Source organism: Pogonomyrmex barbatus, unplaced genomic scaffold (genome assembly GCF_055798465.1).
Source record: "Pogonomyrmex barbatus isolate J1 unplaced genomic scaffold, ASM5579846v1 scaffold21, whole genome shotgun sequence".
NCBI classification, from domain to species: Eukaryota; Metazoa; Arthropoda; class Insecta; order Hymenoptera; family Formicidae; genus Pogonomyrmex; species Pogonomyrmex barbatus.
In genome coordinates, this window is record NW_028297118.1 from 688380 (window position 1) to 714770 (window position 26391).

The following is a 26391-nucleotide window of genomic DNA, read 5'->3' on the forward strand; positions in this document are numbered from 1 at the left end:
TTATGTTTGAGAATCTCTTAACTTAACCGACATTCCATGTCATTGTTGGACAGATTTCACTGTCGCTCTAGCTTGGATAAGATAACATCCATTCAAATGGAAAACATTCGTAGCGAATCGAGTCGACGAAATACAATCTAAGGTTCCGAACTCTCAATGGCATTACGTGCCAACTCAAGAGAATCCAGCTGACTGCGTGTCTCGAGGAATTCCCGTATAAAGTCTGCTCAATGTAACGTCAGGAGAGCCAACGTAAAAATTTCTTTTCCTTCCCCTTTTCCCACCTGCGCAGAAGCGCCACTATTCAAGCCAAAGTTGGCAACAACCGGCTCTCCTGCCGTTGACATATCGCGCGTTGCGCCTTACCGCCAGTGAATATACACTGTAATAAATATAAGTAATAAAATTAAATAATAATAATAAATAAATCACGCTAACAATGAACCTAAATAATTGTAAAATTATTAATACTACAATAAGGCTCGCGTTGCTGTTGCGCATCATCTCCAGTCAGCCGCGCGCTGATTGGCCGACCAACGACCATTATAGATATGTGCGTCTGGTCTAGCTTTATAGGCTATGACCGTCGCGAGCGCCACGTGCTTTGGCGTACCCACGCCATCCGCCATCTTGCGCCACGTGCTTTGGCGTACCCACGTCATCCGCCATCTTGCGCCACGTGCTTTGGCGTACCCACGCCATCCGCCATCTTGCGCCGCGTGCTTTGGCGTGCCCACGCCATCCGCCATCTTGCGCCACGTGCGTTGGCGTACCCACGCTACCGCCACGTTGCGCAACAGCGCCGCCGCAGGCACGCGTTACAACGCGCGGCCATGCTCGTCCACTCTTGTACGCGCCGTCGAGTAGTACACATCGTGCGAGTGTCAATCCAAATCCAATCCCAATTCCAATTCTAATTTTAAGTCAATTCTATTTCGTCTCAATCTAGTTAAGTTAATTAAGTGATCATTTGTATTCTAAATTTTGTATTGCTCTAAATTTAACCAAGTGTTACGCGAGTGTAATTCGATTCATGAATATTTGAATATAGTAAGTACAGTGTATTCGCCACGTGTCATTCATTGCATCATCCTTCCTATCGCCGCGAGAAATCGGAAGTGTTCGCGAGGCTAAAGAGGCAACGGGCATTAACAACTCAAACCTTATTTTACCGAATAATTAGCAGTTAAAGCGAGAATTCCAATCGTTTCCGGGGGCAAGGTGTTGTGCGTTATCCGCACTTACCACGAAGGAAACATTGGACTTCGAGCACGCGGTAATTCTAATCTTTTAATTAAATACAATATACGCCTGGAGCCTCTGCCGAATGCCTAAAGCGCGGAGGAATCGCGCGGGTCGTAATAACGCACTTCGGCGGCTTGAATACGACCTCCACGTGGCCGCGATTTACGATCATAACGCGATCATCGGCGAGGAAGTGAGTTACGACGGCGAGTACGAACTTCTCGTGCACGACCGCCTCTGGAGCGCCTTACCGGCCCCGTCCACCCCCGTAGCAGCTTACCAGGGAAGCAGTTTCGGACCACGCATCTCCCTCGAGGAGTATCTGCGCAGAGCGGACACCGAAAGGTAGGTGAAAATCATACATCAAGTTTTATTCCCGGTTGCTTTCGCGTTCCCATCTTGCATACGTTTCAGTAAAATATAGAGTATAAAGGAATTAGACGTGAATGAATATAAGAGTACTCGCGTTCAAGATTCTTTCGGGTTGCGTCACTCGTTTTGTTCGCGTCGACCGACCGTCGCATAGTTGCATCGCCCGACCGGAAGGGTTTTACGACCGACCCTTTTTTGCCGCCCTTGCCACTTTCTCCTAAGGCATGTAGGGTTTTGAGCCGGTTTATCGCTACGCACGGAAATATTCCAGTTTCGTAATATCATTTTAATATTGAATATTCGCCGCGTAATATTAATTCCCGTTATTTGACGTAATGTGCCCGCCTTGCTTTCTCGAGCCACGAGATTCGCGCACTCACCCGGCCACCGTATACAGATACCGTAGGAGCACGGTGCGTTGCCTTACCACGTTCGGATATCGACGCGTGGACGACGCTATCGCCGAGTTACTCCCTAATAGTGCCGAATATCTTTGCTTTCGATGTAAGGAGGAAATACCAGAGGGAACTCTTACGTATCGTCTTGAATTGGCCCACGCGTTCCAGTTCGGGTATACTTCCGCCCGGGATCATTGCGATTGCTGCCGCGCTAGTCTTGTAATAGTCCGCGACATTGAGCTCTGCCCTGACTGCACCGAAGTTTTTACTGTGTCTCTAGAAGTGCTCAGGGAATTAGGCAACGCTATAGAGAACATCTGCGGGCGATACTACCTCGACGAGACCAATCCCGCTCCCGACGGCATCCTATCGCGCCGGCTAACCAACTTCTCTGTTGCACTGATCCGCTTACAGTCTAATAATCGCCCAACGTCTGGTTAAACGCAACGTTAGCCGTGTAATTCACTGAAATTTCCTGAGGACTTAATAATTCGCCGCTGACATTATCGGAGGGGTTCCCGCGGATTTGAGCAGTATAATCAGGGTTTCGTACTCCTTAATTCCTTAATTCCTTAATTCTTCCGAACCGCTGTTGGCGATTTGCCGCTCGATCGCTGGCAGCGTCGCCGAGAGACGAGCGTATTCCCGCCTTGGTCCAGTGCCACGTGGCGATTTGCTTTGGCAATCTCGCCACCGCCTGCGACGTAACATATTTCTGGTGACAGCGGTGGGATACGTTAATCGGAGGAATCGAAAAATTTCGACACATCCTACCGACCCGCGTCATATTCGCGCTGTAGCTGTTTCTTATGCTTCGTACACCGGTAAAGGGCGAGAAAGAAACGGACATGACCACGCGCGCTCAAAAGGGAAAGCTCGCGAGCGACGACGCAGAGATGACCTCCGTAGACAGGCCGGGTGCCCCTAAAACTAAGTATACCGACAGTGAATTCGATGTCATGCAAGCCAACATGGCCAAGCGCGCCGCACAATTACAAGCCGACGCCGACGCATTACAACGGGAAAGAGAAGAAATTCGGGCGGAGAGCGCAGCGCTTCGAAGAGACCGCGCTGAAGCGGAACAGAGTCGAACCGCCGTGCGCGAGATGAATAATATGCTTGCTGCAATGCGCGCTGAATTGAATAACATTCGCCACGAAATCGAGACACGACGCGACCTACCACCGCGAAGCCCTAGCCTTCCCGCTGGGCAACGGTTCACGGAAACGCCCGCCCCTTTTGGCGAGCTGAATGAGTCGGGCACGGAACTCCCTCCCGCGCCGAAGATAACTTATCGCGAGGCGACCGAGTTCGTTCCAATTTTTGATGGTTATAACATCCCTTTGTCGAAATTCCTCGGAGCGTGCAGGCAAGCGCGCGACATCCTGCCGCCTCATTTCGAGAGACCCCTCACGCGTTTACTGGTAGCGAAATTGCGCGGCCACGCTCACTCAGCCGTCGCCGACGAACCGTGCGACACAGTGACACAACTGTCAGATTTATTAAATAGTGCCTTCGGCTCGATAAAAAGTGTTGCGCAATACCGCGGGGAATTGACCGCTGTGCACCTCAAATCGGGAGAGCATATGCTAGATTACATCGACCGCGTCAAGGAACTCCGAGCCTCCATAAGGGACGGAGAACGTCGGGCCCACGGTACGATAGATTCCGCGACGAACCGGGAGATAGACGAACTCACCGCTTCATGTTTCTGTGAGGGTCTGCCCACCCCACTACGTTTACAACTCAAACCGGAACATTTTTACCAGCCGTTCGAGGCATTTGCCGCCGCGAAGATTATAGCCAAGCGTGATGAGATAGAACGGCAGCGTTACGGAATGCCGCCCCATCAAGGGCTGAGCCCAAACAAACAAACCCTCAGCGCAAACCGTCGTTTCCCCGAAACAGGTGCGGGGCCTAGCCTGCGCTACAAGCAGCCCGCACCGCCGGAACGACGACGCTCGCCGCCGCGACTCGACGCATACAGAGATCGCGATCGGAACTATGCACCGCGCTACCCCTCCGAGTGGGTTGAGCGCCGCGACGAAGTAAGACGAACTGCGCCGCTTTACGAGAAACGCGAATCGCCTAGATCGGGGGGAGGCGACAGAGGGCCGCGCGATTACGGATCGCAGCTTAACGATAAATGGTGCAGATATTGCAAAAATCGCGGCCATGAAATCGAGGAATGTCGGAAACGACAATATAATAACAGTCGCCTCAACGAACCGGGAAACGGTCGGGATCCGCCCCGTGGGTCGGACGCAGCGCGCGCGGATCCTCCAAGGAGTACGCGTCCGGTGAACGTCGTGGAGACGACCGAAGAAGCGTCAGGATCGCAATCTTAAATCCGCAAGAGTATTCACACGCCCCCACTATAACATTGTCCGCGCGTGGCTTAATCAAGGAAACTAATTTCATGGTCGACACAGGAGCGGCACCGAATCTAATAAAAGAGCGCTGCTTACATCCCGAGACTCCGGTATTCAAGCGCGATACAATATACCTGACTGGAATCACCGAAGGCAGGCTGGAAACTCTCGGGTCGGCTCGTATAGAATTTATGGGCCACAAGATAACCCTACACGTGGTACCTGACCATTTCCCCATCGTCCAGGAAGGAATCCTAGGATCAGAATTCCTGCGCGATAACGCCAAAATCGATTTCGGGCGAAAACAGATAGAGTGGCAAGGAATACGCCTGCCTTTTGCCCGACGGGAAACTATCGTAATACCAGGTCGCTGCCGCGCCACGTTTTGTATGAACGTCGCGAACCCAGAAATAGCAGTCGGTTATATCCCGCGACTTAGAGTCTGCGATGGGGTATACCTCGGCGAAGCGGTCGTGACTAATCGCAACGGAAGGGCATATTCGCAAATAATCAACTCGACCGAATCCGATAAAGAAATCGCCATTCCTACTATCCAACTCAAGGAGATCGAATCAATCTCACGGGACCTCCCTAGGGAAGAGTCCTCTCTTAATTGCGGGGTTATAGGAAGTAGAATCCAGGAAGTAGAATCGAATTCAGAAAGAATCTCAGCGATTCGAACGCTTCTTCGTTTAGAGCACCTCAGTCAGGTGGAGACAGAGCATGTCGGTAGGCTCATCGAAAAAAACCCAGATCTTTTCCAGCTCCCTTCCGATCACCTCGGGTACACAGACGCTACTGCTCACGCGATTACGACGACGGATAACCAACCCGTCAATACAAAGCAGTATCGATTCCCGCCTATACACAAAGAGGAAATTACTAAGCAAGTAAACGAGCTACTAAAAAACGACGTAATCTGTCCCTCCAATTCCCCGTACAATTCCCCTCTGTGGATTGTTCCTAAGAAACCGGATTCGAAAGGTAATAAACGATGGCGCATGGTCATAGATTACAGAGCGCTCAACGAGAAAACAATAGGCGACGCGTACCCCCTCCCCAACATAACCGAAATCCTAGATCAACTGGGAAGCGCGAAATATTTTAGCATTTTCGATCTAGCGTCGGGTTTCCATCAAATACCGATGCATAAGTCGGACGCGCCGAAAACGGCTTTCTCCACGCCTTTCGGGCACTATGAATTTAAACGCATGCCGTTCGGGTTAAAAAACGCCCCGGCGACCTTTCAGCGACTTATGGATCAGGTGTTGAGCGGCCTCCAAGGAACCGAGGTATTCGTGTACCTCGACGATATTGTGGTATATGCTAGCTCACTGCGAGAGCATGAAATAAAATTTAATAAGCTGGCCGAAAGATTGAGAGGCGCGAAGCTCCGCCTCCAGCCTGACAAATGCGAATTTCTGCGGAAAGAGGTCACATATCTGGGCCACGTAATCGGAGAAGACGGGGTGAAGCCTGACCCGAAAAAAATTCACGCCGTTGAAAATTTTCCGCGCCCCCATACCGCGAAAAACATTAAACAATTTCTCGGACTCGCGGGTTACTATCGGAGATTCATACCGAACTTCTCGAAAACAGCTAAACCTCTGACGGACTTATTAAAAAAGGAGATACCGTTCGGATGGGGTGATCCACAGGAAAACGCGTTCGCGCAGCTTAAACACGCCCTATGCACGGAACCCCTTCTCCAATATCCCGACTTTTCTCAACAATTCGTCGTAACTACAGACGCCTCCAAGTTCGCGATCGGCGGAATCCTCAGTCAGGGACCGCTTGGCAAGGATCTCCCTATCGCATACGCGTCCCGATTACTAAACCCGCCGGAACAGAACTACTCCACGATCGAAAAGGAATTGCTCGCTATAGTTTATTGCGTAAATTACTTTAGACCATATTTATACGGAAGAAGATTCCAGCTCGTCACCGACCACAAACCCTTGACATGGTTGCATTCGGTTAAGGACCCCACGTCACGATTAGTCAGATGGCGATTAAAATTAGCCGAATACGAATACGAAGTTATGTATCGAGCCGGCAAAACTAATGTAAACGCAGACGCGCTGTCACGAAACCCCGCTTTTCCCGTCCTTCCCCTCGAGAGCACATCGAATATCGCGAGACGGAACGATAGCGAGCCCGAGGAAGATTCGTCAACCGACGACGATACCGAAATCCGCCCCCACGTCGTCACTTCCGACGAGGACCTCGACAGTGACACCAGCGAAGAATCTCTATTTAACGCGAATAACGCTCCGTTTCAATTCCATCACGCGAAAGTGAAGGAAATCGTAGATAACTTTACGAGTAGAAGCGACAACCTGGTGGTATTCGTGAGCGTCCAAGGTGAACCTTGCGATTTAGGGGCTCGGATGCTCAGCCAACAGGGACTACTGCCTAAATTGCGGGACGTCATGCTGAACAGGGCAAACGTCACGCAAAGCGGCAAACGGCGAATTATTGCATTGCCGATTGAAGTAAATGTCTCCGCGATAACCACGCTAGAAAGTATTAGAGAGGCCGTGGTGTCACTACTCGACGTCACGAACGAACTCGACATACGGTCCATATCTGTCTGCAAGGGGGATGCGAGTGGAGTACCGTGGAGGAAAATAGAAAAGGTTATTCGCGACGCATTTTGGAACCAAGATATAGAAATATCGATATGCGGTAATAAAATCACTGTTCCACCCCCCGAAGATAGAATCCGCTTGATCGAGGAATATCACGCGTCCGCAATAGGAGGCCATAAAGGCATAAACAAAACATGCGCGCGCCTCAAATCGCGGTACAATTGGCCTAGACTGAAGGAAGAAGTAACGCGGTTCATAAATAATTGCGAAGGCTGCCAGTTAAAAAAATTGGTTAGAGTAAAGACCCGACAGCCCATGATTCTAACGGATACACCCGACAAAGCGTTTGATAAGATATCTATGGATATCATGGGGCCGCTCCCCACCACTCGCAAGGACCACTCGTACATATTTACTATACAAGATCTCTTGACGGACGAATATCTAAAATTAGCTAGTTTTTCTTACAACACGAGCGTACATGAGGGAACGAAGTTCACCCCTCACGAATTGGTCTACGGGAGCGTCGCGCGTACTCCCGAAAGCGATCCCTTCCCCGAGGACAAGCGCGACGAAAGCTACGCTGGCTACTTACTCGAACTAAATGCGAAAATAAGCGAATCCCAGAGAGCCGCGCGTCGTAACCTGAATGCTGCGAAGGTTAGATCAAAGCGATACTATGATAAAAGGGTTAAGGCATGCAACTTTGAAGCGGGAGACCAGGTGTACATGCTTAAAGAACCTGTGAGAAATAAACTAAGTCCACAATACACCGGTCCCTACAAAATAGCGGACGTGCTAAGTAATAATAATGTTAAATTAGAGATAAGGCCAGGTAAATTGCGTACTATCCATATGGACAAACTGAAGAAGGCGGGGAATCGGAGCCCCACCACACGCCGTGCCCCACCACAACCAGAGCCGGGGGCGAGCGAGCAACCAAGCGGCAGTCGACACACGTCACCCCTTGAAGAAACATGGAGCCACAACGAATCTTAACGCTTTTACTGTTCCCGACGCTCAGCTTTGGCTTGACGGGCTATGACTGCGGAGGCAGCGGACTCAATATCACAACCTTGTCGCTGCTGGACGTCGGCGCCTGTAATGTCGAGGATATGGAGCCAGCGAGCACGGAGACGTACGTACAACTCATGCAGAGTTCCGATTTCGAGAGCTTGCCAATAATTCAATGCCGAATTGAAATCGACCGGACCATATACTACTGCGGCATGCACTCACACATATCAATTGTATCCGACGGTCGAAAGGTGTACATCAAAGAGATCGGCTGGCAAACCTGCCAGAAAATCCACGAGACTGGAACTCTCGCGCTGGGAACCGCCTTCGTGGATAGATTGATTGTAAACGCCACGAATCATAGGAGCGTCACTATGGCTGGACAAACGCACGCTGACGGCCGTTGTTCCGGAACGCAGTACACGGACGGATTCGGAGCATGGGAGAGCGTGGTAGTACAAGCATCCTTAAAGGTGGTATTGAGGACGTTTGAAGCACCATTCAAACGGTCAGCGAACTCATTAAATCTGCCATCTGGAACGCGCTGCCCCGTGCAACTGGGGAGCTGCGCCGATTTCGACGGTACGGAAACCTTCTGGAAAACACCGTCCGACGACAGCTGCCACTTCAACCAGTACGATATACTTTACGAGGGTATGGCCATAAAACTGTCGCCGAAGCCCAAACAAACTGCCCCAGTGGTATATACAGTGACCACCGGAGATACAACGTTCGCCTTGACAAAAACGACGGAATTCAACCTATGTGGCTATCGACTTTTCCAGACCGAGCACCCAAAGCTTGTTATATTGGAAACACAGCGAGGACGCACGTTCAAATCTAAGTCACAGATCTCAGTTAACAACTTAGATATATTCTCCTATGTGAATGCGAAATTCGTTTACGTGGAGAAACACGTGAAAACGCAACTTACCAGGCTTTACCACGACATTATGGAGCAGAAATGTGCATTAGAGCGTCAGATCCTCCAGAATGCGCTCTCATTGGCAACTATAGCCCCAGACGAAATGGCCTTCCGGATAATGAAAGCCCCTGGATACACGGCGGTCACAGCCGGAGAAGTCATCCATATTGTCCAATGCGTCCCAGTAGAATGCAAGCTGCGACATACCGAAGAGTGTTACAACGAGTTGCCAGTTACCTACCGCAATTCGTCACACTTTTTATTGCCACGCACCAGAATTCTGACCAGGACAGGAACACACAAAGACTGCAACGAGTTGCTTCCTGGCATGTACAAACTACACGGCAGTTGGTACCGAGTAGGCCTGAAGCCGATCGAGTCGCTTCCTCCGCCGACGATCCAGCCGCTTTCTACCCCCACGTGGAAATACGTCAGTCCGGACGCACTCGCCACCAGTGGAATCTACTCCGCGGACGATCTGAACCGACTGCGAGACCACATAATGTTCCCAGTCGAAAAGCCGTCTATGCTGAATACAATAGCGCGAGGGGCCTTAGGACAGGACGTCCCGAGCGGGAGTATTTCCTTGATGAATCTTCTCGACGAAAAGTCTTTAGATCGGATCGCTGAAAGCACAGGGAAGTTGCACAGATAGTTGCTTTCATGAAAGTTTATCATGTACTTCTGTCGTCTACTAATCTCGATCGGTTTCTTCTTTTCGTAGAGTATCTCCAGTAAAAGATTATATGCCATCCCTCGATAGTGCTGACATACACACGCCTCTATTACCTTTTTAGATGGAATCTCACGCTGAGGCGGAAATTGACAACCGCGCCTCTTTAACTAATTAAAAAATCGAAGTGTATTGTCCTTTCACGACGTACTCCGTCACCTTGACCGATGGATACGCCGTTACGTTTCGTAATGGAGAAGATGTTAGATCATTCAGCGAATAGCACCAACACATCTCATCGTCATCGATCATTTGTGTCTCGCATAGCACTGATTCGCTACTTTGACGGTTCTCGCCATCGTAAACACGACGACAAGTATCACTCAAAAGAATCACCTCGACGACTTCGTCAAACCGCAACATTCTGCAAAACAGGACGAGCGGCACGCGTTATATCCTCATAGACTACACCTAGATACAGAACACGCCTAAGGCGACGTAACAAAAACAGGACGCGCTAGACCCCGCGGAAAACGCTAGGGCGGCGTCGAAAACGAACGCTAAGGCGGCATCGAAAACGCGCCCGGGGTTACGCGGAGGCGCTAGACCCCGCGGAAAACGCTAGGGCGGCGTCGAAGATGGGGAGGACACACACGTTGCATCCCCGTAGACAACGCCTAGGGGAAATCGATCCGGGGAAACCCCGCGATCGCCTTACCGACCGAGGAGAATAAACCTACCCCGACGACCGCCAGAGGGATCCACCTTCCCCCCCCCCCGGTTACGAACCCTCTGGGGAAAGAAACCCATTCTTACCGACCTATGAGGATACTCCTCCGGATACGAACCCCCCTCTCCCTTCACCCCCCCTTTCTGCCCCGTGGGAGGACCCCCCTTGCTTATCTACTCTTGGATGTCGCGAGGAAAAGTGCGAGATTGTTGAGCATGTATCGACACCAAAAACGTTTGGCGTTGGTCACTTCGGATTGATCTAATACTGTTGGAGTCGAAGTGTAGATCCGGAGAAGAGACGGAATGTTTAAGGGTCCTTATCTTAAGCATGTTGACAAAATGAAAAATATACTATGTGATGCGAATTAATTTTGGCCACGATGAAAATCGTTGAGCGAGATCCCATCTTGAGTGTCAATTCCAAAACTGATAACATGAGACTTGGCTTCGAGTGAAGAGTTCAGAAGAAGAGTAACATCAGTTTGAGGCCATTGAGCACTCGGTAATTTAAGCCATTCTGTACCCTTCCACCAGTCGGGCTTATTGATGTTACGTCGCAGGCGGTGGCGAGATTGCCAAAGCAAATCGCCACGTGGCACTGGACCAAGGCGGGAATACGCTCTCGGCGACGCTGCCAGCGATCGAGCGGCAAATCGCCAACAGCGGTTCGGAAGAATTAAGGAATTAAGGAATTAAGGAGTACGAAACCCTGATTATACTGCTCAAATCCGCGGGAACCTCTCCGATAATGTCAGCGGCGAATTATTAAGTTCTCAGGAAATTTCAGTGAATTACACGGCTAACGTTGCGTTTAACCAGACGTTGGGCGATTATTAGACTGTAAGCGGATCAGTGCAACAGAGAAGTTGGTTAGCCGGCGCGATAGGATGCCGTCGGGAGCGGGATTGGTCTCGTCGAGGTAGTATCGCCCGCAGATGTTCTCTATAGCGTTGCCTAATTCCCTGAGCACTTCTAGAGACACAGTAAAAACTTCGGTGCAGTCAGGGCAGAGCTCAATGTCGCGGACTATTACAAGACTAGCGCGGCAGCAATCGCAATGATCCCGGGCGGAAGTATACCCGAACTGGAACGCGTGGGCCAATTCAAGACGATACGTAAGAGTTCCCTCTGGTATTTCCTCCTTACATCGAAAGCAAAGATATTCGGCACTATTAGGGAGTAACTCGGCGATAGCGTCGTCCACGCGTCGATATCCGAACGTGGTAAGGCAACGCACCGTGCTCCTACGGTATCTGTATACGGCGGCCGGGTGAGTGCGCGAATCTCGTGGCTCGAGAAAGCAAGGCGGGCACATTACGTCAAATAACGGGAATTAATATTACGCGGCGAATATTCAATATTAAAATGATATTACGAAACTGGAATATTTCCGTGCGTAGCGATAAACCGGCTCAAAACCCTACATGCCTTAGGAGAAAGTGGCAAGGGCGGCAAAAAAGGGTCGGTCGTAAAACCCTTCCGGTCGGGCGATGCAACTATGCGACGGTCGGTCGACGCGAACAAAACGAGTGACGCAACCCGAAAGAATCTTGAACGCGAGTACTCTTATATTCATTCACGTCTAATTCCTTTATACTCTATATTTTACTGAAACGTATGCAAGATGGGAACGCGAAAGCAACCGGGAATAAAACTTGATGTATGATTTTCACCTACCTTTCGGTGTCCGCTCTGCGCAGATACTCCTCGAGGGAGATGCGTGGTCCGAAACTGCTTCCCTGGTAAGCTGCTACGGGGGTGGACGGGGCCGGTAAGGCGCTCCAGAGGCGGTCGTGCACGAGAAGTTCGTACTCGCCGTCGTAACTCACTTCCTCGCCGATGATCGCGTTATGATCGTAAATCGCGGCCACGTGGAGGTCGTATTCAAGCCGCCGAAGTGCGTTGTTACGACCCGCGCGATTCCTCCGCGCTTTAGGCATTCGGCAGAGGCTCCAGGCGTATATTGTATTTAATTAAAAGATTAGAATTACCGCGTGCTCGAAGTCCAATGTTTCCTTCGTGGTAAGTGCGGATAACGCACAACACCTTGCCCCCGGAAACGATTGGAATTCTCGCTTTAACTGCTAATTATTCGGTAAAATAAGGTTTGAGTTGTTAATGCCCGTTGCCTCTTTAGCCTCGCGAACACTTCCGATTTCTCGCGGCGATAGGAAGGATGATGCAATGAATGACACGTGGCGAATACACTGTACTTACTATATTCAAATATTCATGAATCGAATTACACTCGCGTAACACTTGGTTAAATTTAGAGCAATACAAAATTTAGAATACAAATGATCACTTAATTAACTTAACTAGATTGAGACGAAATAGAATTGACTTAAAATTAGAATTGGAATTGGGATTGGATTTGGATTGACACTCGCACGATGTGTACTACTCGACGGCGCGTACAAGAGTGAACGAGCATGGCCGCGCGTTGTAACGCGTGCCTGCGGCGGCGCTGTTGCGCAACGTGGCGGTAGCGTGGGTACGCCAACGCACGTGGCGCAAGATGGCGGATGGCGTGGGCACGCCAAAGCACGCGGCGCAAGATGGCGGATGGCGTGGGTACGCCAAAGCACGTGGCGCTCGCGACGGTCATAGCCTATAAAGCTAGACCAGACGCACATATCTATAATGGTCGTTGGTCGGCCAATCAGCGCGCGGCTGACTGGAGATGATGCGCAACAGCAACGCGAGCCTTATTGTAGTATTAATAATTTTACAATTATTTAGGTTCATTGTTAGCGTGATTTATTTATTATTATTATTTAATTTTATTACTTATATTTATTACAGTGTATATTCACTGGCGGTAAGGCGCAACGCGCGATATGTCAACGGCAGGAGAGCCGGTTGTTGCCAACTTTGGCTTGAATAGTGGCGCTTCTGCGCAGGTGGGAAAAGGGGAAGGAAAAGAAATTTTTACGTTGGCTCTCCTGACGTTACAACGTTATATTATCGGGAATGTATGAGAGACGAAAGGTGGGAGTCGCGCGAGGAGGAAATCACTCGTCGTACGAATGTTAATAATGATGAGAGAATATTTTATTATTTTATTACTTTATTGTTGTATTATCTTATTATTGTATTATTTGTATTATTGTATTATCTTTATTATTGTATTATTTTATTATTGTATTTTTTATTATTGTATTATTTTATTATTGTATTATTTTATTATTGTATTATTTTATTATTGTATTATTTTATCAGGAACGTAAAAAGAGGAAAGAAATATTTGTAGGATGCTGCGGTTAGGCGCGTTCTGTATCTAGGCATTTTCCGTGGGATCTAGCGCATCCTGTTTTCGCGGCGACGGGAAGGCGCATTCTGATTATGTAAAATATCGCGCGTCGCCTTAGCGTTTTTTTTCGCGGGATCTAGCGCTTCCCGCGTCTGAGGCGTTTTCCGTGGGGTTTAGCGTGTCTTGTTTTTGTGGTTTGGCGCATTTTTTTTTACGCCGCTTTAAAGTATTTAACTAAGAGTATGGATGATATAGTGTTAGTCTGTGAAATGGAGAGTCAGTCTAATGTTCCGGAGAGTCAATTGAAGGATTCGGAGATAATATCGCTCTTAGACGAATCGCTCGAGTTCTCGAGAGAGATGGAACGCGAGATTGTGGAACGGGAGAAATGCGTGATGACGATGGAACGTGAGAAACGACTTACGATCGAGCGGGAAGAGGAGGACGAGATATCGGCGGAGGCCGAGAGTGACGCGGTCGACTCGTTCGAATTGATGCGCGCGATGTGGATGTCTATGCGTTCGACGGCGTATGATTTGCGGCTAATGATGACGTTTCTGTCTGGCGCTTCGTCGAGGAACAGAGCTGATCGCGCGTATACGCGAGGCCGAGCGTATGAAGAATACTATACGTATCGTCACTGATGTGTGGAGTCGGAAGGATTCGTGGAACTCGTACTGTTCTGGGGAGAGCATGGTCGAGAGTTCCGCGACGCCGGACGAGCGCGCATCGCTTATATAGATCGAGATAACGAGGGAGGCTTCTTTGAGTTGGATACGAGATTACTGGAAGTATCTGACGCGTTTGAAAACGACGAAGGGGGATCTCAACGACGAGTATTACGAGAAGTATCTTGCGCGTCTGAATACGGCGAGGAGGAATGACGAGAGTGGCAGTGGTTTAGATACGTTGTTCGCGTCCCTATCAAGGAGGAGGAGGCTGACCGATTCGTTCAGTACGTGACGAAGTTGAAGGATGGACGACAGCTCGAGGCGAGATCTCCGGGCGAGAAGGGGACCGATTGCGAATTGGTTCGAATGTACGTGTACAATGTCAAAGATATATCAAGAAGAAGAGACGCAACTGATAGAAATACGCGAAATTGAGAGTTCAATTTTGGAATTCCGCGTCGGATCGAAAGAAGGAGTTGATGCGACAGTTGATAGATCGAGTCGCCGATGATCTGGGGAGAGTGCCCGGAGTGCGCGGGGAAGCGAGAAGCGTCGAGTGCGACAGCGAGTAGGGATATATCGCTTTGACGTTCGCGCGAATTATCGCCAGAGGAATCGATTGTGGTAAAAAGTGCAAATTTGCGCGAGTATATGTCTATGTAAAAGAGTATATATTAATATGTATACTAATTATTGACATGAATATATGTATAAGAATATGTATACGAATATATGTGTAAGAGTATGTATACAAATATGATGCCGAATAATAAAACAATGAATATATGTACGAGATATGCTGAAATAAAAAAGAACAATGCGAATCGTCATTAATACGCATCATTGTTGCGACGATTAACTAACCGCAAGGAGGTTTCCTTTCCTCGTTTATTTGCACATCGCGGAGACGAGAGGCGGATTGGTGACGCGTCGGAAGTCTTCAATTTGCGATACCGTAGGTGACGTTATCGGGAACGTATAAGAAAGACGAGAGGTGGGAGTCACGCGAGGAGGAATCGTCGTAGGAGTGTTAATAATAACGAGAGAATATTTTATTAGGAATGTAAAAAGAGAGGTAAAGAGTAATGAGAAAAAAAGGATATCTAGATGATTGTGCGATGCGTCATTTTCGCGCTCGTTACGCGTGACTACAGGAAGTCTGACCGCAACGGCGATAAAAGATTTGTCTATCGTTTTGTTACGTCCGAGGGACTTCACGAATTCTTCTCTTTCGAAAAAAAAAAAAAAGAGGACAACGGCTGCTAATCTGTAAACAAAGCGCTTCGAACGAGGAAACCCTAAATAAATAAACAAAAATTCCTCTCGAGATATGTCTCACTATCAAAAAAAAAAACTCTTGGGATAAACAGCTTTGTCGGCACCGACAAGTTTATGACCTACCAATAAAAAAATTAATATTAACAAAAGCAAATCCCTAACGGATAAGAAACGCGTCGGATCGTTCGAGGGTGACACTTCTCAAATTGGAAGGGAAACTAAGGGAAACGCCAATCAAGAAGAAACGATTAGCGGTCGTTGGTGACCACACCAATGAATGATTGAGGGTATGGAATGGCGGGAAAATTTTTACTAACTAATTCCATCATTCGCTAGGAAATCTGGAAATATAAAAATAACCACAATTCACAGAACACCGCTCCCCTCCTTCCTCTGTACTCACAATTTTCCTAAACTATCATTCGACAAGCCAACACGGAAATCCATCACGCCCTCAGATATTCCCACCCCTTCGGAACCCTTTAAAAACCGCGACTTGGAGCGGATCGCTCTCTTCCCGTTTCTCATCGCTCCACGCCTTCACGGACGGTGTTACGTCGCAGGCGGTGGCGAGATTGCCAAAGCAAATCGCCACGTGGCACTGGACCAAGGCGGGAATACGCTCGCCTCTCGGCGACGCTGCCAGCGATCGAGCGGCAAATCGCCAACAGCGGTTCGGAAGAATTAAGGAATTAAGGAATTAAGGAGTACGAAACCCTGATTATACTGCTCAAATCCGCGGGAACCCCTCCGATAATGTCAGCGGCGAATTATTAAGTTCTCAGGAAATTTCAGTGAATTACACGGCTAACGTTGCGTTTAACCAGACGTTGGGCGATTATTAGACTGTAAGCGGATCAGTGCAACAGAGAAGTTGGTTAGCCGGCGCGATAGGATGCCGTCGGGAGCGGGATTGGTCTCGTCGAGGTAGTATCGCCCGCAGATGTTCTCTATAGCGTTGCCTAATTCCCTGAGCACTTCTAGAGACACAGTAAAAACTTCGGTGCAGTCAGGGCAGAGCTCAATGTCGCGGACTATTACAAGACTAGCGCGGCAGCAATCGCAATGATCCCGGGCGGAAGTATACCCGAACTGGAACGCGTGGGCCAATTCAAGACGATACGTAAGAGTTCCCTCTGGTATTTCCTCCTTACATCGAAAGCAAAGATATTCGGCACTATTAGGGAGTAACTCGGCGATAGCGTCGTCCACGCGTCGATATCCGAACGTGGTAAGGCAACGCACCGTGCTCCTACGGTATCTGTATACGGCGGCCGGGTGAGTGCGCGAATCTCGTGGCTCGAGAAAGCAAGGCGGGCACATTACGTCAAATAACGGGAATTAATATTACGCGGCGAATATTCAATACTAAAATGATATTACGAAACTGGAATATTTCCGTGCGTAGCGATAAACCGGCTCAAAACCCTACATGCCTTAGGAGAAAGTGGCAAGGGCGGCAAAAAAGGGTCGGTCGTAAAACCCTTCCGGTCGGGCGATGCAACTATGCGACGGTCGGTCGACGCGAACAAAACGAGTGACGCAACCCGAAAGAATCTTGAACGCGAGTACTCTTATATTCATTCACGTCTAATTCCTTTATACTCTATATTTTACTGAAACGTATGCAAGATGGGAACGCGAAAGCAATCGGGAATAAAACTTGATGTATGATTTTCACCTACCTTTCGGTGTCCGCTCTGCGCAGATACTCCTCGAGGGAGATGCGTGGTCCGAAACTGCTTCCCTGGTAAGCTGCTACGGGGGTGGACGGGGCCGGTAAGGCGCTCCAGAGGCGGTCGTGCACGAGAAGTTCGTACTCGCCGTCGTAACTCACTTCCTCGCCGATGATCGCGTTATAATCGTAAATCGCGGCCACGTGGAGGTCGTATTCAAGCCGCCGAAGTGCGTTGTTACGACCCGCGCGATTCCTCCGTGCTTTAGGCATTCGGCAGAGACTCCAGGCGTATATTGTATTTAATTAAAAGATTAGAATTACCGCGTGCTCGAAGTCCAATGTTTCCTTCGTGGTAAGTGCGGATAACGCACAACACCTTGCCCCCGGAAACGATTGGAATTCTCGCTTTAACTGCTAATTATTCGGTAAAATAAGGTTTGAGTTGTTAATGCCCGTTGCCTCTTTAGCCTCGCGAACACTTCCGATTTCTCGCGGCGATAGGAAGGATGATGCAATGAATGACACGTGGCGAATACACTGTACTTACTATATTCAAATATTCATGAATCGAATTACACTCGCGTAACACTTGGTTAAATTTAGAGCAATACAAAATTTAGAATACAAATGATCACTTAATTAACTTAACTAGATTGAGACGAAATAGAATTGACTTAAAATTAGAATTGGAATTGGGATTGGATTTGGATTGACACTCGCACGATGTGTACTACTCGACGGCGCGTACAAGAGTGAACGAGCATGGCCGCGCGTTGTAACGCGTGCCTGCGGCGGCGCTGTTGCGCAACGTGGCGGTAGCGTGGGTACGCCAACGCACGTGGCGCAAGATGGCGGATGGCGTGGGCACGCCAAAGCACGCGGCGCAAGATGGCGGATGGCGTGGGTACGCCAAAGCACGTGGCGCAAGATGGCGGATGACGTGGGTACGCCAAAGCACGTGGCGCAAGATGGCGGATGGCGTGGGTACGCCAAAGCACGTGGCGCTCGCGACGGTCATAGCCTATAAAGCTAGACCAGACGCACATATCTATAATGGTCGTTGGTCGGCCAATCAGCGCGCGGCTGACTGGAGATGATGCGCAACAGCAACGCGAGCCTTATTGTAGTATTAATAATTTTACAATTATTTAGGTTCATTGTTAGCGTGATTTATTTATTATTATTATTTAGTTTTATTACTTATATTTATTACAGTGTATATTCACTGGCGGTAAGGCGCAACGCGCGATATGTCAACGGCAGGAGAGCCGGTTGTTGCCAACTTTGGCTTGAATAGTGGCGCTTCTGCGCAGGTGGGAAAAGGGGAAGGAAAAGAAATTTTTACGTTGGCTCTCCTGACGTTACAACGGGACCATCCGAAGTTGTCGACAAATCTTTTTTATCAGTTAGAATCTGTGCGCGATTCTTACATTTTTCGTGTGATTCGATCCAGCCTAGTCATTATACTTCTCGACCTTCACCAGCGGCCGCTACAATAAAAGTAAGTCCATCTTTATCACTTTTTCTCGCGGTAGACTGGCAGTTTGGTTCGCGACCTCTACATATTTGTCTCATTAAAACACTCCAACATTCCAAATTGGCAAGTTGCCGATTAATTCGGTGAAGCTGCCTCCCCCGATTCCACAACATTCCAACCTGGCAAGCCGCCGATTGATTCGGTGAAGCTGCCTTATCACGATTCCTCAATTTCTTTTTCATTTGACTCTTTTACATAGTGAACCAAACGAACGTCATTCCGAATAGACGAACGAAATGGGCATTGCGACACCGTCGGGAGAAGTCTAATAAGCGGATTCGTTGCGAAACCTGCCACGCCGAAGAATTCGCAAGAGCAATTGATAGAAGTAGAACCGAGACTAGCTAACATCACCTTGCAACAGTACGCCACCGCTCTCCGCTCCGCGGCAGATTTTGAAAGACAATGTACTCCAGAGAACTTCGACGTGGAAAAGTTCTTCAATCTCGTCCGCCAATTTCCCCGCTCTCCCACCCATCCACCTCCTGGCATCTTCTTCATTAAAAGAAGGTTCAAATCCGACAGCCAGTTTTGGGATCAGATCACTCAAAACACTAAATCACTGATACCATCCCCATGTATATTTCCCGTGATTCTTTTCCCTACCTTGTCCCAGTCAAGACTTTCCGCAGCGCTCACCCTGATCCCCCGCCACACCTGCAACCCGATCCCATCAACACGCTCGCGATCACCAATTTTTTACTCCAATTGGAACAATTGGGTATATAAAATCCATATTTTCTTTTGTTTGTTATTATTTACTATTCAAAATTTATGTATAAAATTTGTTTTTTTCCTTTTTGTAACCAGTATCTCAACCCTTTAATGTACGCAGAGAAATTTCCGAATAACATTGTAATTCATTTTTTATTATTATTATTAAATTAGTTAACCCGAATTCCGTCTCAATTTCTTTACCCTAAAACTTGACCCCGAGCCATTCACGGCTCCCTGAGGATCGCACGAGGTCCATCCCTGGTAAAAGAGATTCGGTTCTCTGATCAAAAAACGGACCACCGATAGCGCGGGCGCGGGTAAAGGTAATAACATCACCGACGCTGATCCGATTCCTGCCCCCTTAACGCGCGTTCAACTCGCGGATCGACTTCACGACGTTCCGTGAGAACAGAAAAGGTTCCGTGCGTCCACCCGAGTTCTTCTCCTCCTGACGAGAGGTATTATCTTTCCTCAAGAACCACGGACGTAACAGTGCCAGAATAAAAATTGGGGGCTCGTCCGGAATATAAAAAGTGCGATCTTTTGCGGGAATGAGTACGAGGTCAAGTTCGAATAAGTCCGAAGTAGATGAACTTTATAAATTCGGTTTAGAGTGTGGCGGTAAACCCAAACCAGGCGCATCAAAAACGGTACACACATCTACCCCATCTAAATTCCTCGCTTCCAAACACGTCATCTTTTCTCTGGAGGACACTTCGATAGCGGAGGAGCGATTCGAAACTGTTTGCGAAACATTTGAATCTAACATTTCCACACGCAAAACGTCATCGGCTAGTAATAATTCTAATGATTCCAATGAAAAAGCAAAAAACCTAGAAACTTTAAAAACCTAGAATCTTTAAAAATGGCGCAAAATAATCCTTTCGCTACGCTAAAATATGCCGTCGACGCCATTCCATACTTTGACAGACAAAATATTCCATTGAATTATTTCATCGAGGGTTGCGAGGAGGCGAAATCTATGCTTCCTGATGAGGCTGAACCTCAATTTGCTAAAATCATTAGAACGCGTATAATCGGAGAAGCACGTCGAACTATTCAGAATCAAGACTTTAACAACGTTGCTCAAATCACTAAATATTTAAAACAAATTTACGGTCCTTCGAAAAATGTCTATCAACTACAAGGGGAATTGGGATGTGTCTATCAAGGGAACGACGAAAACGTAATAACATATGCGAATAGAGTGAAAATTTTGGGGAAGCAAATACTCAAAGCATATCGAAGTTCGGGACCTTCTCTTCCCGAACAGAATATTAAAGATTCATTAGAAAGGGACATGTGTAAATGCTTTATCAAGGGGTTAAAACCGGAGATCGAACAAGAATATTAAGAAATTCACAGATGGATGTTAAAGCAACTGTAGCCGACGCGATACGCATAGAAAGAGAATTACGCAATGTCAGATTTACGACGCGGTAATATCGCAAAAATGCAAAATATTAGCTTACAACGCGAAACTTGCCAAATTTGTTATTGTTACGTCCGGGGGACTTCACAAATTCTTCTCTTTCGGGAAGGAAAAATTTAACGGCCGCTAATCCATAAACGGGCACTTCGAACGATCAAACAAAAATAACCCGATCAAACAAAAAAAAAACTCTAAATAAACAATCGTTCTCCCGAGATATGTCTCATTATCAAAAAACCCTTTGTAAACAGCCTTGTCGGCGCCGACAAGTTTACGACTTACCAATATAAAAAATTAATATTAACAAAAGCAAATTCCTAACGGATAAGAAACGCGTTGGATCGTTCGGGGATGACACTCCCCACATTGGTGGGGAAACACAAAAAGCACCAATCAAGAAAAACTGTTAGTTAGTTATTAGTGGCCGTTGGCTGGCACACCAATGAGCGATTAAGAGTGCGAACTAGCGGGAGAATTTTTATTAATAAATTCTATCTATCTAAAAACTAATTCTATCATTCGCTGGGAAATCTGAAAATGGAAAAACGACCACAAATCATAGGACACCGCTTCCCTCCTTCCTCTATATTCATAATTTTCCTAAATTATCATTTGACAAGCCAACACGGAAATCCATCACGCCCTCAGATATTCCCACCCCTCCGGAACCCTTTAAAAACCGCGACTCGGAGCGGATCGCTCTCTTCTTCCTGATACACTCGAGGTCGACACCTTCCGTAACAGTTAGAATCTGTGCGCGACTTTATTCTCGAACCATTCAGTGATCCAGCCTGGGCAATTACATTCTTCGACCACCGCCCCCGGCCGCTACAACAAAAAGTAAGTCCAACCTTATCAATTTTTCCCGCGGTAACTGGCAGTTTGGTTCGCGACATCTTATTTACTTATTCCTCAAAAATTTATCTATCTTAAAACCACCCCAACATTCCCAATGGGCAAGCCGCCGATTAACTCGGTGAAGCTGCCTTCCCTAACTTCACAATCATTTCCACAACCTTCTAACCAGGCAAGCCGCCGATTAACTCGGTGAAGCTGCCTCCTCCGATTCCATAACATTCCAACCGGGCAAGCCGCCGATTGATTCGGTGAAGCTGCCTTATTTCGATTCCTCAACTTCTCTCTTATCTGACCTTCATTTGTATAGTGAACCAAACAAATGCCATTCGGAACGGACCAACGAAACGGGCATTGCGACACCGTCGCGAGAAGGCAAATAAACGGATTCGTCGCGAATGCCACGCCGAAGAACTCGCGGAGCGGTTAGTAGAAGTAGAGCCGGAACTAGCCAATATATCGCTCCACCAATACGCCTCCGCCCTCCGTTCCGCAGCCGAATTCGAGAGGCAGTGCACTCCGGAAAATTTCGACGTGGAGAAGTTCTTCCACCTCGTCCGTCAATTCCCCCGCTCTCCCGCCCATCCACCTCCCGGCACCTTCTTCATCCCAAGGAAATTTAAACCCGACAAACAATTCTGGGACCAAATATCCAAGCATGCCATAACCGATACTGTCCCAATGTACATTTCCCGCGATCCTCTCCCCTACCTCGTCCCGATTAAGGCATTCCGCAGCGCGCACCCCAATCCTCCTCCACACCTACAACCCGATCCTATAGACCCGTTCGCTATCACCAATTTCTTATCCCAACTTGAGCAATTGGGTATATAAGAGATTTTCCTTCCCCGCGGTCGTTTTTTTTATATTTGTATGTACAAGATTTCTTTTGTTATCAATACTTTAACCTTTTATGTATACGAACAGAAGATTGTAGTTCACGTTTATTATTTCTTATTAAAATTAATTGATCAAAATTCGGTAGTAAACAGTTTTTTTTTCTCCTAAACCTGACCCCGCGCCGTTCCCGGCTCCCTGAAGATCGCACTAGGTCCATCCCTGGTCAAAGAGATTCGGTTCTCTGACCTAAAACGGACCACCGAATAGCGCGGGCGCAGGTAAGGGTAATAGCGCCGCTGACGCTGACCCGATCCCTGCCCCCCTTAACGCGCGTTCGACTCGCGGATCGGCATCACGACGTCGTTCCGCGAGAAAAGGGGAGGTTCCGTGCGTCCACCCGAGTTCTCCTCCTCCTGACGAGAACACGGACGTAACAATAAAGACGGACATTTAGCCAGTAACTGTAGAAAATTCATTCAAAACTCACAGCAGAATTACGAAATACTAATATGTCAGATTTGTAAAAAACGTGGTCACGATGCTAGTAAATGTCGAATGCGTGACAATCACGGCGAACTGTTAACGTGATACGAGAAAATACGATTGTCTGTCAATTGTGCTCTAAAACCGGTCATAACGCGAAGTCATGCCGCAGTACTAATCAAAACAAGCCTCTCTTGATTTGCCAGTGGTGCGATAGACAAGGACACTCAGCTAATAACTGCTGAAAAAAGCAAAACGAATTGCGCACGACAAAATAAGGCAAGAATTATTTGCCAAAATTGTAATAATGCAGGGCACACTGCTAGGGATTGCAGATCCAGAATGGATCGAACTACGAGCAATAATAACACACCATTTTGCCGATATTGCAAAACGCAAGGGCATCTCCTCGAAAACTGTGAGTTGCGCATCGCAAGTAATAATCGAAGAATGACAAAAGATTCGGTAAACTCCAACGGCCCCTCGAAGCCGGGCGTGCAACATGGAAGTCGTGACTCTTCATAGTCAGCTAGGACCATTGGGACGAAAATATGTGGGCCTTCTTCTCGGTGATGACATAGATAAAATGATCGATAATGTGTACGATATCTATTTCGACAAAAGTGGTACAATGCTCGGTGACAAAAAGTTTGACGTTGACAAAAATGACTGACAAAAATAATCATAGACAATGTGAGATACAATGATACATCAAAATTATACGAATTATACGAATTATACGAATTATATAAAATATACGAATTATACGAATTGATCTTCAAGAGACTTCCCGATGAGGCTATATTTAGAAGATGACAAACAAATGTATAAAAGTATACTGTTAACAACGAATGCTCATAGAATGGTCACAGTCCATAATCCCATCATGGGCAACAAGGGATACAAGTACATTAACATCATCGCTCTGCTCGTATCTACATATAAAAGAAGCAGTAAAAAGGGTGCAGGCATGGATAATATACCAACCATCATGAAGTTAAATGACAACAAGATCGATTACGTGCATTGGGACGATCCCAACGAACTGATGGATCGACTCCGATTGCTCGACGCTTCGCACCGAACTGGTCACAACGCTCACGACAACGAAATGCTGTCGATCATCGAGGAACTTCGCGAAGCTGACATTATTATAAATTAAATCGCGTGTCGACGAAACGAGCCAGTCGATTGACGTCAGTGAGGAAAAAAAACCTTAAATGTAATATATCTTATTTAGACATTAATATCAAACATCGTCGAAACATGAGATCGTCAAAATCCGATGGACGTGAAAAAAATATTAACTCCGTAAGGCGACGACTTGTCGAGAAATTGCACGCTCCGGCCAGAAGGAATTTTCCACAAAGACGTGTCATAATTCGGGGATACGATGATTTGTGGCAAGCTGATATTGTCGAGATGCGCTCATATTCAAGTTTCAACAAAGTTCATCACTACTTACCGTCATCGATGCGTTGAGCAAGTATGCCTGGGCTGTACCGCTCAAGAGCAAGGTCGGAAGCGAGACGGCTAACGCTATAGCCGAGATAATTCGAGAGCGTCCGAAGATGCCCGAAAAACTTGCAAATGGATATGGGGAAGGAGTTTTACAACACCGATGTGCAGAAATTCTTGAAAAAACATTAATCATTATTCCACGTATTCGATATTCGAAGGCATCGATCATCGAATGATTCAATCGCACACTTAAAAATGATATGTGGAAGATGTTTACACTTAATGACTTATAAATGGGTCGACGCGTTGCCGCGTCTCGTGTTAGATTACAACGCGTGCAAACATCGCACTATTGGCATGCGACCCATTGACCTAACTCCCGCAATCGCTAAAAAAAAACTCTTGGGCACGGTGAACAGCGCGATAAAGATCGCAGGTCCGGCAAAATTTAAAGTAGGTGATTCGGTACGCGTGAGCAAGTATAAGACAGCTTTCGAAAAAGGTTATACTCCAAATTGATCCACCAAGGTGTTTAAGATCACTAAAGTACAGCATACTAATCCCGTACCTATCTACTCGAAGACTATCGCGGAGAATTCGTCATTGGAGCGTTCTACAAGCACGAGTTGCATTGCGCGACTCATTCGGACGTGTATCTCGTGGAAAAAGTACTGCGTAGGAAAGAAGACAAGATTTACGTCAAGTGGCTTCGATGGGTCACATAATTCTTGGATACACAAAAATAATGTGATTTAATTCATTTATTGTAAACAAATATAAAAATATTTATATAAATATACAAAAAATTTTAAATTCATTTATTGTAAAAACAAATAAAAAAATATTTATATAAAAAATATATATACAATAAGTCTTTTTTCTTCCATTACATCTTCGTAAAGAAACTATACATGATGGTAACTAAATTTAACGATGAAACTTAAGATAATATATAAAATGTATAAAACTACGGGAAATATGTACATATAAACTATAAGAAATATTAGATGTACAAAAAAGTTCTAAGCTTTTTTTTGTAAAATTCAATCTTTATTCAAAAACAAAAAAATATTAATCAGCGAAATATTCCCCGTTTACATCAATGACCTTTTGCCATCTTTCGGGTAGCTTGCGAATTCCTTGATGATAGAAGCTCACCGACTTCGAAGCGATAAAATCATCAATGCATTTTCGTATCTCTTCAAATCTCACGAAATGTGTATCAGTCATTTGACAGTCAAATGATGCTGCAGCGACCGGAATAGGTAGTAATCGGAAGGCGCCGAATGTCTGGGCTATACGCCGCATACGGGAGAAGTTCCCAGCCTAACGCAGAGATATGGTCCTGAGTCGCTTTCGCAACATGTGGTCGAGCATTGTCATGAAGCAAGATCGCTTTACGACGTCCTTGGCTAGTAAATGGCCTCTTTTCTTCTAATGCATCGCTCAAATTGATCAATTGTTGTTGATATCGGTCTGCCGAGTAGTACGTGGCTGCTATGGGGCGTCAAAACAAACCCCCATCACTTTCCCACCAGGCGCCAAGGACGTGGCCTCCAGCTACCAGTCAAGATAGGGCCTCCACGTGAAAATGGAGCGTTCTGATTGGCTGAGGGGCGTAGCCGGAGATAATTAGGTAATTAATGATGCGTTCTGATTGGATTCTCTCATAGTTGCCCGGCGTGTGATTGGACGCTCCCATAGCTGTCCACGTGCGTGATTGGATGCTTTCAAAGCTGCCCGGGGTGTGATTGGTTGTCGAAATGCTAGACGAAAAGTTAGGGGAGGGGATGAAAGTGTCTGGGCCCGTTCGGGGTCCGACAAAATGGCATGTGCAAAGATGGCGGACACCTGAGGAGAA

General features: G+C 47.2%; 1 long non-coding RNA gene across 1 annotated transcript in view; it reads right to left on the minus strand.

Annotated features, from left to right (window-relative positions):
- The window catches only part of LOC148936460 (uncharacterized), a 275063-nt gene extending 265506 nt beyond the window's left edge, over positions 1 to 9557 (minus strand). Inside the window, exons 1-2 of the long non-coding RNA XR_016139531.1 lie at positions 9194 to 9557; positions 8930 to 9116 (exon numbers count right to left, since the gene is read on the minus strand). This is a non-coding gene — a long non-coding RNA (uncharacterized LOC148936460). The remainder of the gene's footprint in view (positions 1 to 8929; positions 9117 to 9193) is intronic.
- Between the last annotated feature and the right edge of the window lie 16834 nt (positions 9558 to 26391).